At 44.5% G+C, this 15,450-nt stretch overlaps 1 protein-coding gene and 1 long non-coding RNA gene across 7 annotated transcripts in view; one reads left to right on the plus strand and one right to left on the minus strand.

Moving 5' to 3' along the window:
• LOC145533266 (putative serine/threonine-protein phosphatase 4 regulatory subunit 1-like) overlaps positions 1-15,450 on the plus strand; it is a 74,366-nt gene that overhangs the window by 10,786 nt on the left and 48,130 nt on the right. For 3 of the 6 annotated variants that reach the window (XR_014073958.1, XR_014073957.1, XR_014073962.1), the window contains exon 1: positions 7,101-7,223. The exons of the other annotated variants lie outside the window; for them this stretch is intronic. The gene's annotated coding sequence lies outside the window, so the exon portion shown is untranslated. Of the gene's footprint in view, positions 1-7,100; positions 7,224-15,450 lie in introns of those variants that run through there. 6 annotated transcript variants of the gene reach the window in all.
• On the minus strand, positions 1,098-8,783 carry LOC145533269 (uncharacterized). The gene is made up of 3 exons (XR_014073965.1): positions 8,641-8,783; positions 8,313-8,371; positions 1,098-1,645 (listed from the first exon to the last, which is right to left on the minus strand). It is a non-coding gene; the product is annotated as an uncharacterized LOC145533269 (long non-coding RNA).

The raw sequence follows: 15,450 nt of genomic DNA on the forward strand, positions 1-15,450 counted from the left end.
CACGCAGATGTCCACTGTTTGTTTTGGCCAGAGCAGCCTCATCCAGTGTATCTTTTGCCCCAGCCTGTTTTAAAAGATGAATATACTGACAGTGTGCATTATTTTTGGTAGATAATCCTTGAGTAACCAGTTAGTATAGAAAAGGCTAAACCCCTTTTCCCACCCTACCCCCCAGGTTTATAACTTCGAGAAATATAGTTAATGAGGAAAGAGTTTTGTTTGTTGCTTAGTTCTACTTAGTCACCTAGCATCACAGTCAAAGGATAATAGTGCTATTATAATTTGTAAACTGACCAGGACCTCACTGAAGAGGAGCCAACCTCATCCTTGGTTGTGTGGCCTTAAGACTACTGCTTCACAACCACTCTGGCTTTGGTTGGATGGTGGAGGTGAGCATTATATCTTTCAGTTGGTCAGCTGGGTTTTTCAACTTGGACCGTTCTACTGGAGGGCAGGTAGCCACCATAGCTACTGGCTGATAGGCACCAGAGCCATGGGAACATGGACCCTATAGTTCCGGAACCATATGGATATGGAGATGTGCAGTGGGGGACAGGGTGCTGAGGAGAAGGTGTGGTGGGAAGGGCCCTCACCCCTACAAGTCAAAGAGCACTTCTAGCCCTTCAGCCTTTGTTAGCTTTAAATTATTAGTCATTTTTGGTAAGAAATCAGTGAAGGTGAAGGTGTTAGCCGCTCAGTCATGTCCAACTTTGTGTAACCCCCATGGACTGTAGCCCACCAGGCTCCTCTGTCCATGGGATTCTGCAGTCAGGAATACTGGAGTGGGTTGCCATTCCCTCTCCAGGGGATCTTCCTGACTCAGGGATTGAACCTATGTCTCCTGCATTGCAGGCAGACTCTTTTCCATCTGAGCCACCAGGAATCAGAACCCAAGGAGTAAGTGAGGTCCTGTGTAGACTTGCCAATGAATCTAACACGTGGTACAGACTTAGCAGCTGCTGCTTGAAAGTCATTGCATAGATGGCGAATGAAGCCAGTTGTGATCAGTATTGTTTTTTAAATGTTTTGCATGGATCCAAGAAGCCTTGAAGGTATTAGAGACTGTTTTCTTAAGAAGGCTTTGCTTTTCCACACTATTTTAAGCTTTCATGAATGGGGTAGGTAACTTTTTTTTTTTTTCAAATGTGAGAAAGTATAATGAAAAAATTTGAACAAGGAATTATTCATACCCGACTTCATATTTCATTTCTAGCTTGAATGCTTGAGATTCCCGATGTTTCTGGGTGACCTGGACTCATGGGGCCTCAGAATAATCAGCTGCTTCTGGTGTCACCGTGTCCATTAGACCTTTACTTCTTATTCCCGTGAACAGTTGCCAGACAGTTTGCTCCATGGGCAGTGGCTAGAAATGTACATCCTAGAAAATTCTTCCTGAGAGCAGGAGCCATTTTGTGTGTTACTGGCACTGTCAGGAAGGCACAGCAGTCCAACTCGACAGTTCTTTACCATTTATCCATTCGTTCATTCAGCAGCTCCTACTGATTGCCAGCTGTGTGCCAGGCATATCAAAGAGTCAGTGACAGATTTTTGCCCTGGGTGCAGCGGCGGGGGTGTGGGGGTGGACCCGCCGCAAGCAGTAGATGCAGGAGGAGAATGTTTTCTGTGTCAGAAGGTGATCCAGTCCCTGAAAAAAGAGAGAAGTGGATCAGGGTAGGGTGGGGCATAGGCGGGAGGCATGCAGTTTCAAAATTTTGTGGTCAGGGTGGACCTCAGTGAGAGGATGAGGGAGCAGAGATTTAACTGAGAAGAAGGACGTTATCAAAGAGGACACCTTGGGAAGTAGAGCTCTGAGCAGAGGGAAGCCCCGGGCCATGTAATGACCCCCCACCAGGGAACTGACCAGAGTCCTGGGGGAACAGCGAGGAGCTGCGTGATTAGAAGACAGGGTGGGTGGGGGGTGGGGGCAGGAGTAGTGGGAGATGAGGTCTGAGAGGCCAAGGGGGGCCAAGGGGGCTTTCCTGCTGACCTGAAACCCCTTCCCTTATGGGACCATCCACTCAACCAGGGGCTGCCCAGGTAACAACACCTGACACCTCTTTCTTTTTCACAGTGGTTCTCGACTGGGGACCCGTGGCAATGTCTGGAGACATTCTTATTTTCAGAGTGGAGACAGGGTGCTCCTGGCTACCTGTGAGTTGAGGCCAGGAAGGCTGCAGGGTGTCCTGTGACGTACGGAGCAGCCCCACAACTGAGACCGACCACACCACTCCTGCCGGAGCTGAGAAACCCTGCTCTGTTACTACATAGTTATCCACTGTTGATTGATTTTGTTTGTCTTTGAAGACTTAATTAAAAAAAAAAATTAAAATGTCATAGTGTGAAGGTTACTCAGTCATGTTCAAGTCTTTGCAACCCCAATGCACCGTAGCCCACCAGGGTCCTCTGTCCATGGAATTCTCCTGGCCAGAATACTGGAGTGGGTAGCCATTCCCTTCTCCAGGGCATCTTCCCAACCCAGGGATCAAACCCAGGTCTCCTGCATTGCAGGGAGATTCTTTACCCTCTGAGCCACCAGTTCAGTTCAGTTCAGTTCAGTCACTCAGTCGTGTCCGACTCTTTGCTACCCCATGAATCGCAGCACGCCAGGCCTCCCTGTCTATCACCAACTCCCTGAGTTTACCCAAATTCATGTCCATCGAGTCGGTGATGCCATCCAGCCATCTCATCCTCTGTCGTCCCCTTCTCCTCCTGCCCCCAATCCTTCCCATCATAAGGGTCTTTTCCAAAGAGTCATCTCTTCACATGAGGTGGCCAAAGGATTGAAGTTTCAGCTTCAACATCAGTCCTTCCAATGAACACCCAGGACTGATTGCCTTTAGGATGGACTGGTTGGATCTCCTTGCAGTCCAAGGGACTCTCAAGAGTCTTGCCAACACCACAGTTCAGAAGCATCAGTTCTTCGGTGTTCAGCTTTCTTCACAGTCCAACTCTCACATACATACATGACTACTGGAAAAGCCATAGCCTTGACTACATGGACCTTTGTTGGCAAAGTAATGTCTCTGCTTTTTAATATGCTATCTAGGGTCATAACTTTCCTTCCAAGGAGTAAGCATCTTTTAATTTCATGGCTGCAATCACCATCTGTAGTGACTTTGGAGCCCCAAAAAATAAAGTCTGCCACTGTTTCCACTGTTTCCCCATCTATTTCCCATGAAGTGATGGGACCAGAGGCCATGATGTTAGTTTTCTGAATGTTGAGCTTTAAGCCAACTTTTTCACTCTCCTCTTTGACTTTCATCAAGAGGCTTTGTAGTTCCTCTTCACTTTGTGCCATAAGGGTGGTGTGATCTGCATATCTGAGGTTATTATTTCTCCTGGCAATCTTGATTCCAGCTTCTTGTGCTTCCTCCAGCCCAGCGTTTCTCATGATGTACTCTGCATATAAGTTAAATAAGCAGGGTGACAATATACAACCTTGATGTACTCCTTTTCCCTTTTGGAACCAGTCTGTTGTTCCATGTCCAGTTCTAACTGTTGCTTCCTGACCTGCATACAGGTTTCTGAAGAGGCAGGTCAGGTGGTCTGGTATTCCCATCTCTTTCAGAATTTTCCACAGTTTATTGTGATCCACGCACGCAAAGGCTTTGGCATAGTCAATAAAGCAGAAATAGATGTTTTTCTGGAACTCTCTTGCTTTTTCAATGATCCATCGGTTGTTGGCAATTTGATCTCTGGTTCCTCTGCCTTTTCTAAAACCAGCTTGAACATCTGGAAGTTCACGGTTCACGTATTGCTGAAGCTTGGCTTGGAGAATTTTGAGCATTACTTTACTAGTGTGTGATATGAGTGCGGTTGTGCGGGAGTTTGAGCATTCTTTGGCATTGCCTTTCTTTGGGATTGGAATGAAAACACGTTTTCCAGCCCTGTGGCCACTGCTGAGTTTTCCAAATTTGCTGGCATATTGAGTGCAGCACTTTCACAGCATCATCTTTGAGGATTTGAAATAGCTCAACTGGAATTCCATCACTTCCACTAGCTTTGTTCGTAGTGATGCTTTCTAAGGCCCACTTGACTTCACATTCCAGGATGTCTGGCTCTAGGTGAGTGAGCACAGCATCGTGATTATCTGGGCCACCAGGGAAGCCTTAAAATGTCATGGGAAGAAGTTATTAATCCCGGTGTCTGGTCAGAATGCCATCAGAGTTGACACTGAACCTACTGGCTATTTTCATTCCCTTTATAGGAAGGGGTTCCACATTGGCCTTGCATGTTCTTTTCAGTAAACTCTGCTGCTTTAATGGAGTAGTTAAACAATTTTAATACATTATTTACAAGTAAATAGTAATCTCATCGATTTGGTTTCAAGTAAGATTTTTGAAAAGGGCCAGGATGTTGATCCACACAAAGGAAAATGTTCACCTACATTTGGAATTTGGAGTAAAAGACACTGTTGTTCGCATATGAATGTGATCCTATTAGTGGGAATATTTTCCTTGGATTACACAAATCCAGTAATTTTCAGGAGTCGGTCATTTATGTACCACTTTTCTTATTTCTGCTTTATCTATATACCACCTGTATTTGTCTTTATATCAACTAATTTATTTTGTTTAAACACATTTTGAGAAACTTGTAAGAGTCCTACTCTTTGTGACCCCATGGACTGGAGCCTGCCAGGCTCCTCTGTGCACAGGATTTTCCAGGCAAGAATACTGGAGTGGGCTGCTGGTTCCTTCTCCAGGGGATCTTTCCTACCCAGAGATGAAGCCTGCGTCTCCTGCACTGCAGGTAGATTCTTTACCAACTGAGCCATCAGGGAATAAGACAGAAGTAAAACAACATGATAAAATTCTAGATAGACACAGTTGTCTGGTAAAGACCTGAGTGTGAGATCTGCTCTGTATTCTAAAGAAAGATGAGCCAGTTCAAGACAGACCAGTGCAAAAGGAAGCTTTCTTTCTTTCTTTAAATTATTTTTTTCCATATTGTGAGGCATGTGGGATCCTCGTTTCCTGACCAGGGATTGAATCTGCACCCCCTGCATTAAGGCAGAGTCTTTTTTTGTATGTGTGTCTGATAATCTCTTTATTTCTCTTTCTTTTTTTTAAAAAAAAGCTTTTTGTTTTATATTGGAGTATAGCCGATTAACAGTGTTGTGATAGTTTCAAGTGGACAGCAAAGGGACTCAGCCATACATATGCGTATATCCATTCTCCCTCAAACTCCTCTCCCATCCAGGCTGCCATACACATTAAGCAGAGTTCCCTGTGCTATACAATAGGACCTTGTTGGTTATCCATTTAAAAGATAGCATTGTGTACATCATAAATTCTACGATACCAAGTTATAACATTTGGTTTGTATTGCTTTTAAACCATCACATATATTTTGAAGAAATTAGGCAGAAGAATAGTTTTTAAAAGTTTTACCCATATATTTACCATTTCCAGCGCTCTAGATTCCTTCTGAAGGTAAAGTTTCCCGGTGATCCCGTTCCTCTTCAGCCTACAGAACTTCATCAAGTGTTTCTTGCAGTCTGCATTAGCTGGCAATGTTTAAGAGGATATATTAAATAAATTCTTAGTGTGTATGCTTTTTTCTGTCTGTTTCTCGTCTGATGGCATCTTTGTTTCATCTTCCTTCCTGAAGGATGCGTCACTGGATGTTGAGTTCCGGGTTGATGTTTTCTCTTTCGGTCCCTCAATGGTTTACTTCCATGGTCTTCTCCCTCCACTGTTTCTGGTTGAGGAGTCAGGAGACACCCCAACCGTTACTCCTTGTATGCCGTTTTTTGTTTCTTCTTGGCTGCTTTCAAGATTCTCTTTGGTTATCAGCACTTTGACTGTGATGTGTCTAGCTGTAGTTTTCTGAGTACAATTGACCCTCGAAGAACTTGGATTGGAACTGTGCAGGTGCACTTATATGCAGGTTTTTCTCAGTAGTAAATGCTTCAGGGCTCCATGGTCTGTGGCTGGTTGAATCTGTGGATGCAGAGGAACCTCGCATTTGGAGGACAGACTCTAAGTTCTCTTCAGATTAACCCCGAGGTGTTCAGGGGCCAACTATATCTGTCTTCTTGATGTTGCTGAGATCCTTGAATTTATGTATTTATTGATTTCATTGAATTTGGGGAATTTTTGGACATTATCCAGTCATCTTTATCCTGTTAAGTCTGCTCAGTAAATTTTTGAATTTGAGATATTGTGTCAACTTTAGAATTTTATTTGGTGTCTCTTTATAGTTGACATTTCTTTGCTGAGATTTCTTGCTTTTTTGGTCATTATAGGCATATTTTCTTCTCATTGTTAAAAAAAATTTTATTTATTTGGCTGCTTCAGATCTTGGTGGTGGCATGAGGGCTCATTCTTTAGTTGCAGCATGTGAATTCTTTAGTTGTGGCATGTGAGATCTAGCTCCCTGACCAGGAATTGAACCTGGTGCCGCTGCACTGGGAGCCCAAGTCTTGACCACTGGATCACCAGGGATATCCCTAAAGGCATATTTTCTTTTACATCCATAAGCATTTTATAATAGTTGTTTTAAAATCTTTGTCTGTAATTCCAACATTTGGATCCTTTCGGTCTGCTTTGACTTTTTTTCTCTTTTAGCTAGTTTATGTTTTCTTTGTTTATTGAGTAACTTTGGATTGTACCCTGGGTACAGTGAATAGCCTGTGGTGTAAAAAAGTCCCTGGATTCTGCTGTATGCCTCCAAAGAGTGTTGATTTCTTTGTTTTGTTTTATTTCCGTAGGAATTCAGATTGACGGGTCCACCTGTTCCCATTGTTTCTCCAGTAACTGAGAGTACTCCCAATCTCAGTTCCTTTCCCTTAGTCTTAGCTGTGCTGGAGCTTGCCGCACAAATGTGTGGTTTCGGGGCCAAGCCAGAGGTTAATGCGAAGATTTTCGCTTTATGATGTCTTCCTTTTTGGTTCCTCCCACCCCCAACTCCCACCACACACACACTTTCTGGTGGCTGTGGTTGCCCTAAACTGTAGAGGTAGAAGCATAAACAATATCGGTAATATAGTGTGTGCAGCGATTTAGTAATAATAAAGCAGCGGATGTTTTCAAAGCACTTATGTGTGTCACATGCTATACAACCGTATCTGTCTATCTACTACCGCCTTTTAATCTACACTGCAACAGTCATTGGTGGTAGGCATACATTTTATTAGAGCGAGAAACTGTGCATCAGAGAGGTGAGCTGTTTACCTGGAGTATGGACTTCCGAAGAGGCAGAGCTGGGTTTCAGATCAGGTATTTTGACTCATTCTCCTATTGAGCATACGTCATGCCTCTCATGCCTATTAAGGCAGAGGTCCAGGATTTAATCTTTAATTTTTTTCTCTGTTTTCTTTAGATGGCTTTCTTGGCCATTGGTGTTCTACATGGCTTCTAAGTAAGAATTTGTTATTAATCATTCAGTTCAGGATCTGTAGTTCTTCAAATTGAATATTCACTTTTTTTCCGCCTATTCTGGAAGGTTGTTAGCCATTATCTCTTTGACTATTGCCTCTTCCTATTTTCACTAATCCCTCCTGGAATTCCTCTTGGGCTTATCTTAGACCTGAGCATTCCATTCTTCATGTGCCTTAATTGCTGTCCCAGATTTCCAAGTCTTTAGTTCTCTGTGCAGAGTTCTGGATGATTTGTCAGCTCAATCTTCCAGCTCACTAACCCTCTCTTGAGTTGTGTCTAAACTGCTATTTAAGCCAGCTGCTGAATTTTTAATTAAATTGTCTCTATTTTTCATCTCCACTTGGTTCTTTTTCAAATGTGCCTGTTCCTCCCACCCCTTGTTTTTTCATTATGATATCTACTTTAAAATCCTGTTCATTCTATGCATAATTATTTTGATAGTCTATTTCAGATTTTTTCCCTCATATTTCTTATCTTGGGGTGCAAGCTCTCATTCGTTGTGTCTGCTCTCTCTTCCTATGGGTGGTTTGTAACCATGTATAGTTTGAAGGTTTTTTTTTTTTTAATTGCATATTTGTCTTCAGCAGGAATTGTGTGATGAAGGCATATGCTTACTGGATTGTGAAAGTCTCTTTAGGGCAACTTGTGTGCTTCTGCAGACATGCTTGGAGTTGGAATAAATCTGGACAGTGAGCCTCCCAGTTGCCCAGTGAGAGAGGCTCCTATGCACTGCAGGCCGGGTCTGTCTGGTCTCTGCTCCCATGGGTCATGCGAGGCTGTGGTTTTGATTTCTCAGGAGCGACTGTCCTTTACCTTGCTCCCACCTTAACTGTATCCCTCTTTCCACAGCTGTCTTCTACAGGGGGCTTGGCTTCAAATTCACCACCCCTCTCTTTTATCCCCAGAAGTCTACTGCCTTACACTTACCTGTGTGTAGGTCTTAAATGTTGACTGTAGGGTGTCGGCTTCTGCAGAGAGGTTGTTTCCTAGCAACGCACAAATAGTTATCTTCCAGGGGGCTGCTTTGCTCTCTGCGGCTCCCTCCCCTCCCCAGCCTCCTCGCACTTCCTGCCCGGTGGCTGGGAACCCTCTAAGCCGTCAGCCACTGGCACCCTGGGCACAAACAAAGAGAGAGAGTTCTTCTCTGAGGTATCCTGGAATTGGGCTGCTTGTTGTCCAGCACCTGAAAACTTTCCTTTCATTGATTTTTTTCCCCCCTGCTTTTTGCTTGTGTTAACCTGGCATGTCTTTTTACCTTCCTGGTGGAAGCCAAGTCTTTTCTTTCCTTGCTTCAGTTGCCTCAAAAGCCATGACCCTTCCCTTTGGCTTTGTTGTTCTCTCAGCCTTCATCTCCGTAGGTTTTTCTGCTCATCTCTTGAAAGAACACTGGGCTGGAATGCAGAACATTTAGGTTCTAAGAATCCCAGTTTTTGCTGCTGGCAATGGGGGCCCTGAATCTTAAATGAAGGAATTTATCAAGGCATGTTCTAAGGTCCCTTCTTGCTTCTTTATGATTCCATATTATAACATTCCTTTTTTTTTAATTTAATATTTGTTTTCATTCAAGTTTCTTTTGGTGTTTCTTCATTTCACTGCTTTTTATTGAGCACCTGTTGGTTGTCAGGTCCCATGCTGGGTACTGGGGTGACGGCCCCTCCATGGGGCAGGCAGAGCTACTGGAGGATGAACACAAGCAGTAGCAGTCACGGAACGTGGTGCCCGCATCCTTCTGGGGGTGAGGGGTCAAGACAGGAGAGCTGCAGCTCCAGGAGGGGCTGCTGCCAGAGACTGGCCTTCCCCCAGAGGCCGGGGAAAGGCTGTTTTGGACGGCACCGCCCAGGCTTGGGTAGGGCGTAGGGATCAAGGAGCGATAGTTTCTCAGGCAGTGGGACAAAATCATTGAGACGAAGTCTTTGGTGCATTTGAAGAACTAAGGGAAGGCCTCAGTGGCTGAATCCCAAATAGGGAGGAGGGAGGGACTTCTTTGAAAATTAAAATTAAAATTTTGGTTTCCTCTCTGGTAGTACAACGTAGTGCAGCGTCTGGAGTCTGACTGAGTTCAAATTCTGACTCTGTCACTCTCTAGCTGTGTGACCTTTGGCAACTTTCTTAGCCTCTCTGAGCTTCAGTTCCCTTAACAAAACTAATATGATATTGTCAGGGCTCAGTGAACTACTGCTCTACAGAAAGCTCTTAGCACGGTTCCTGGCTTACAGGAAGTAACCAATAAAGTTTAGTTATTATCTGATATTTTATGGCTTATGGTTTTTATTTCCATGTATATAATTTGTGTAGTTTTATATAGTTAGTATAGTAGAATCATTAATATTCTCTAATAACAACTATTCTTTTGTGGAACTAATTGCTAGGTTCTCTAGTTCTCTGATAAATAGAGTTTTCTGAAGAAAGCCTGGATATTGTCTGTTACTTTTAAAACAGGAGTTCTTAACCCATTAAGTACACAATTGGTCCTTAGAGAATCTTTTGAAACCTGATCCTCATGAAAAGTTGTGTTTGAAAAGAGTGTGTGTGTCTGTGAACATCATCAGGTCCCAAAACTGTCTGCTTTAAACTCAGTGTCTTGAATGCCACTCCAGGCCAAGTCCACAGTGCTCTGTAAATGCCTGTGGGACACAGGCTGGCATGTTCCTCCTGGTCCCCGAAATGCACTGGAAAAAGCTCATGCGAAGCGCCTGTGGTTGGGGGCTGGTCCTCCCCATCAGGGATCCTGCAGAGAAATGACATAGTTGATGGTGTCATACACATTATTTCTGCAAACCTGTAATTCTTTAATAGAGTGCTCAGGGTCACTGTTACACAGTGTGAATTTTTAATAGGCTCTAATTACTAGCCTAAAAGAATTAGTTCAGAAAAAAATATGATTAGTGTTTCAAAGAGGGACTTCCCTGGTGGTCCAGTGGTTAGCACTTTGCCTGCCAATGCAGGTTGTGTGAGTTTGATCCCTGGTCAAGGGAGCTAAGATCCCCCATACCTCCCCGCCAAAAAAACCAAAGCATGAAACAGAAGCAGTACTATGACAAATTAAAGACTTTAGAAATGGTACACATATAAAAATCTTTAAGAAAAAAAAATGTTTCAAAGAACAGTAAGCACCTAGGCACAAACTTGTCATCTCTTGTTCTCAAGTCTGATCGGTTATTGCCTAAATTAACCATGCTTTCTCTGTCTGCCAGGTAGGAATCCCCTGCTTTTCTGCCCCAATAGTGCTTCTTGCTCAGCTGCTGCAGTGCTGGGGAAGGGAAGGAAGCCTTTCTACCCCTGAAGTGTGGGTTCATAGAGGTTGGTGTCCAGGCTCAAGGCCAGACGCTGAGGGGCCAGATCTCGCTGTCTTCACACACATGAACTCACTTTTTCCAGCATCCGGACAGGGCCAGGATAGGGTGTAACACCCACCCCGCATATTAGAACACGGGAATGTAGACAGGCTGTCACTCTGGTCATACTGCCGATGCATAGTAGTTGGCGGATTCATTCCGTTCCAGGGACGTTTGGCCGAAGAGCCCCTGAGCTCAGCCGCCCCGCTACATTGAAGGGAGGGGGTACCTGCCCTCAACTGGGGGTCAGGGGGGAGTAGGCTTGAAGAGGAAGAGTCAGCATGACAGTGGGCTTCTCCTAGAGGGGATCATGGCAACCCACTCCAGTATTCTTGCCTGGAGAATCCCCATGGACAGAGGAACCTGGCAGGCTACAGTCTATGGGGTCACAAAGAGTCAGACACAGCTGAGTGACTGAGCATGCACGCATAGGCTCCTTTTTGACCAGAGTGAGCTGGAGGCACCGTTGACATCCATGTGGAGGGGGCTGGTTGGGGGCTGCCAGGCCAGGGCTTGCTTGATGGGGATCAATGTCACGGGGTGGGGAAGTTGCATGGTGGGACATTCAGACCGAGAGAAGATAATGGTGCTCTGGACTTGCCGTCAGATTCTTGCTTAGGTGTCAGACTTCTTTCTCTTTTGACTGTTTTAAACCGTCATGTTTGCATAGAGCTCCATGGCCGGTTTTCATAGGGGCAAGTGCTTTGTGAACGAATGTCCTCCATGTCCCAGATGGCGGGGAGGGTCCCCCCCGACACGGAGGGTCCCCCCACGGTGGTGAGAGGTGACTTGACATCAGACCTGCAGCCCAGAGGGGAGGCGTCCGACCCTGCTCCACAGCTCTGGTCTCATCACCTTCTTCGGGGTTAGACACCTGCCCATGTCATCTCCCACGAATTGTCAGCAGCTTCAGCTGGAAAGACCCGTGAGAGCAGAAGGCATGCGAGTGGCCACGTCTTACCCAGGTGTGACCCATCCAGGCGTGCAAACTTACAGTGCGGTCCCCTTCTTCCTCTCCAGATGGATTTGAGGACTGTGGCCCTGACTGCAATGGCATGAGGGTGACAGCCTTCTTGGACATTCCAGGCCAGGACAACCTGCCTCCCCTTGCTCATCTGCAAAAGTATGCTTTTTCAGCAGTCATGTCTTCAACCAGTAATCTGCGCCCAGCCTCCGCGCCCTTAGGTGGCCACTGGCGGCCACGTGTCTGTAACAGCCTCGCGGGAGCACGTGGAGGAGGAGGGCTACAGGCTGTTCCCTGGATGCTGGGACTCTTGTTATTAGGCTTTCCCGTTAGTCTTGTCACTGTCTTGCTGACCACCTGGTAAGCCAGGAAAGGAGATGGTGATGAAATGTAATGGTGTTTTAACAATCAGGAAGGGGGAAGCACTGGTGGGCATGTCGCTCACCCGCCTTGTGTCCTGACAGCACCAGGCTTCTGGGACCCTCGCGCTGCTTGTCCTGCACGTCCTGCTGTCACTCCTCACGGTGCTGGCAGGACCCTGCCCCAGGCTCAGCCCATGCCTCTTCCCTTCAGCAGATGACCCTGACTGTTGTATCAGGAAGCTGAGACACGGCTTGTCAGTTCACTGTCCGCCCAAACCTGCGTCTGCCACCACTGCCCCCGCCTCAGAGAGGAGGATGTGCTCAGGTTCCTGGCATCAGCTCTGTCCCCCGGCTCCTGTCTCCTCCTTCTCACCCTTCTACCAGCTCTTGCCATCTGCTTCTCTCACTCGGAACAGTCCTCTGGGTCTACCTGGGCCTCCCACGTCTTCCCTGAAGGACAGGTTCTTCCAAGACTGGTTCCTACTCTGTTCACTGAGTGTCTTTTCTTACTTCTGCTACTCTTTAAAAAATTATATTCTCTAATTTTACATCTATTAAATGATAGAAGGCTCGCAGCAATTGCCACAATTATTATCCCAATTTTACAGATGGAAAAATGAGGCTACTCTGAGCCATGTCTTTGATGAGCCACTCTTCACTGAAATGTGGTCCATGATTCAACAGCTTTTTCTTTTAGCATTGCTGCTCTTCACATCCCATGTAAGGCACTAGCATATTTTCTCACCCTGTCTTCCTGAAATTTTATCATTTCCCTTTCACCACCAGATCCACCGTCCACCTTTAGTTGCTCTTCTTGTTCGTGTCTGATGCGAGGAGGGAGCCAGGTTTTATTTCCCTCTACAGTCTCCGGTTAACCCGTTTATCTGTGGTCGCACCAGGAGCACGCTGTCTTCATCACTGCAGCTTTGTCATCCGAGTCTTGGTATCAGGTAGAGGAAGTCCTTCCATTTTGTTCTTCAAGATTGTCCTGACTGCTTTTGGCCCTTTGCATTTCCAAATGTATTTTAGTACCAGTTTGTCAATTTTTAGAAAACAAAACAAAAAATCTGCTGCAATTTTCATCTCGTTGCATTGCATCTGTAAATCAATATGTTGAGAATTAACATCTTTACCATACTTAGTTTTCTAATCCTTCCGTTTTGTAAGATTTTCTTCAATTTCTGTCTGTGTGTGTCACTTTAGTCAGTTCAGTCTCTCAGTCGTGTCCGACTCTTTGTGACCCCATGAATTGCAGCACGCCAGGCCTCCCTGTCCATCACCAGCTGCCGGAGTTTACCCAAACTCATGTCCATCGAGTCAGTGATGCCATCCAGCCATCTCATCCTCTGTCGTCCCCTTCTCCTCCTGCCCCCAATCCTTCCTATCATCAGGGTCTTTTCCAGTGAGTCAACTCTTCGCATGAGGTGGCCAAAGTATTGGAGTTTCAGCTTCAACATCAGTCCTTGCATTGAACACCCAGGACTGATCTCCTTTAGGATGGGCTGGTTGGATCTTGCAGTCCAAGGGACTCTCAAGAGTCTTATCCAACACCACAGTTCAAAAGTATCAATTCTTCAGTGCTCAGCTTTCTTCACCGTCCAACTCTCACATCCATACACGACTACTGGAAAAACCATAGCCTTGACTAGATGGACCTTTGTTGGCAAAGTAATGTCTCTGCTTTTTAATATGCTATCTAGGTTGGTCATAACTTTCCTTCCAAGGAGTAAGCATCTGTTAATTTCATGGTTGCAATCACCATCTGCAGTGATTTTGGAGCCCAGAAAAATAAAGTCTGCCACTGTTTCCCCATCTATTTCCCATGAAGTGATGGGACCAGAGGCCATGATCTTAGTTTTCTGAACGTTGAGCTTTAAGCCAACTTTTTCACTGTCCTCTTTCACTTTCATCAAGAGGCTTTGTAGTTCCTCTTCACTTTCTGCCATAAGTGTGGTGTCATCTGCATATCTGAGGTTATTGATATTTCTCCCGGAAATCTTGATTCCAGCTTGTGCTTCTTCCAGCCCAGCGTTTCTCTTGATGTACTCTGCATATAAGTTAAATAAGCAGGGTGACAATATACAGCCTTGATGTACTCCTTTTCCTATTTGGAACCAGTCTGTTGTTCCATGTCCAGTTCTAACTGTTGCTTCCTGACCTGCATACAGGTTTCTGAAGAGGCAGGTCAGGTGGTCTGGTATTTCCATCTCTTTCAGAATTTTCTACAGTTTATTGTGACCCACACAGTCAAAGGCTTTGGCATAGTCAATAAAACAGAAATAGATGTTTTTCTGGAACGCTCTTGCTTTTTCAATGATCCGTCGGTTGTTGGCAATTTGATCTCTGGTTCCTCTGCCTTTTCTAAAACCAGCTTGAACATCTGGAAGTTCACGGTTCACATATTGCTGAAGCCTGGCTTGGAGAATTTTGAGCATTACTTTACTAGCGTGTGAGATGAGTGCAACTGTGCAGTAGTTTGAGCATTCTTTGGCATTGCCTTTCTTTGGGATTGGAATGCTTTTATGCTAATGTAAATTGTATCATTTCTTAGAAGTTATAATTGTTGCTGACCTATGAAAATGGAGTTGATTTTTATATTTTGATTTTGTCTCCATTGATTATGCTAAGTTCACTTATTAACTTTAAGAACTTCCCTGTGGATTCTCTGGGTTTTTTACATATTACAGTGATGTCTGTGAAAAACGATTGTTTTATTTCTTCCTTTCCTATCTTGTTTTGTTTCTTTATTAGCTGCCTCTCATCAGTTTAAGAAAATTTGTTATTTCTGATTTGTGTCTCTTTATATTCCCGTTTTGCCAGGAGGTTATTTTTAAAGTTTTAAAGATAATCTCACACTTTTAGGAAAGTTTCATGAACAGTAGAAAGAATTCTTGTGTAACGTTTACCCAGATTTGTCAGCTGTTAACACTTGGCCACATTTGATTCATAGCTCTGTCTTTCCTTTCTGATTCTCAGCTATTTAAGAGTAAGTTGCACACTTTGTGCTGCTTCTCCTTTAAATCCTTCAGTGTGCATTTTTCTAAGAACAAGGACATTCGTCACTCACAGTGCAGTTATCAAAATCAGAAAATTTAAGTTTGATACAGTACTGTCACCCAGTGAATGGACAAAGGAGTTTTTCATGTATTCTAGATTTCAACCCTCTCTCAGTCATGTATGGTAGACATCTTTTCTCTTGCTGTGACTTGTGTTTTAGCTTTCGTTATGGTGTTCTTTTGGAGACCAGAAGTTATTCATTTTAATGTAGTTAAATTGATTGTTTTCTTTTATCCTTAATGCACTTTGAAGTGTCCTTAAAATGTCTTCCTCTACCTGAAGATCATCAACATGTTCCTTCATATTGCTTTAAAGTCTCTCGTTTTTTTTTTCTTTCACATTTAGTT

This window comes from Giraffa tippelskirchi, chromosome 13 (assembly GCF_054371585.1).
Source record: "Giraffa tippelskirchi isolate mGirTip1 chromosome 13, T2T-mGirTip1v1.2.pri, whole genome shotgun sequence".
NCBI lineage: Eukaryota > Metazoa > Chordata > Mammalia > Artiodactyla > Giraffidae > Giraffa > Giraffa tippelskirchi.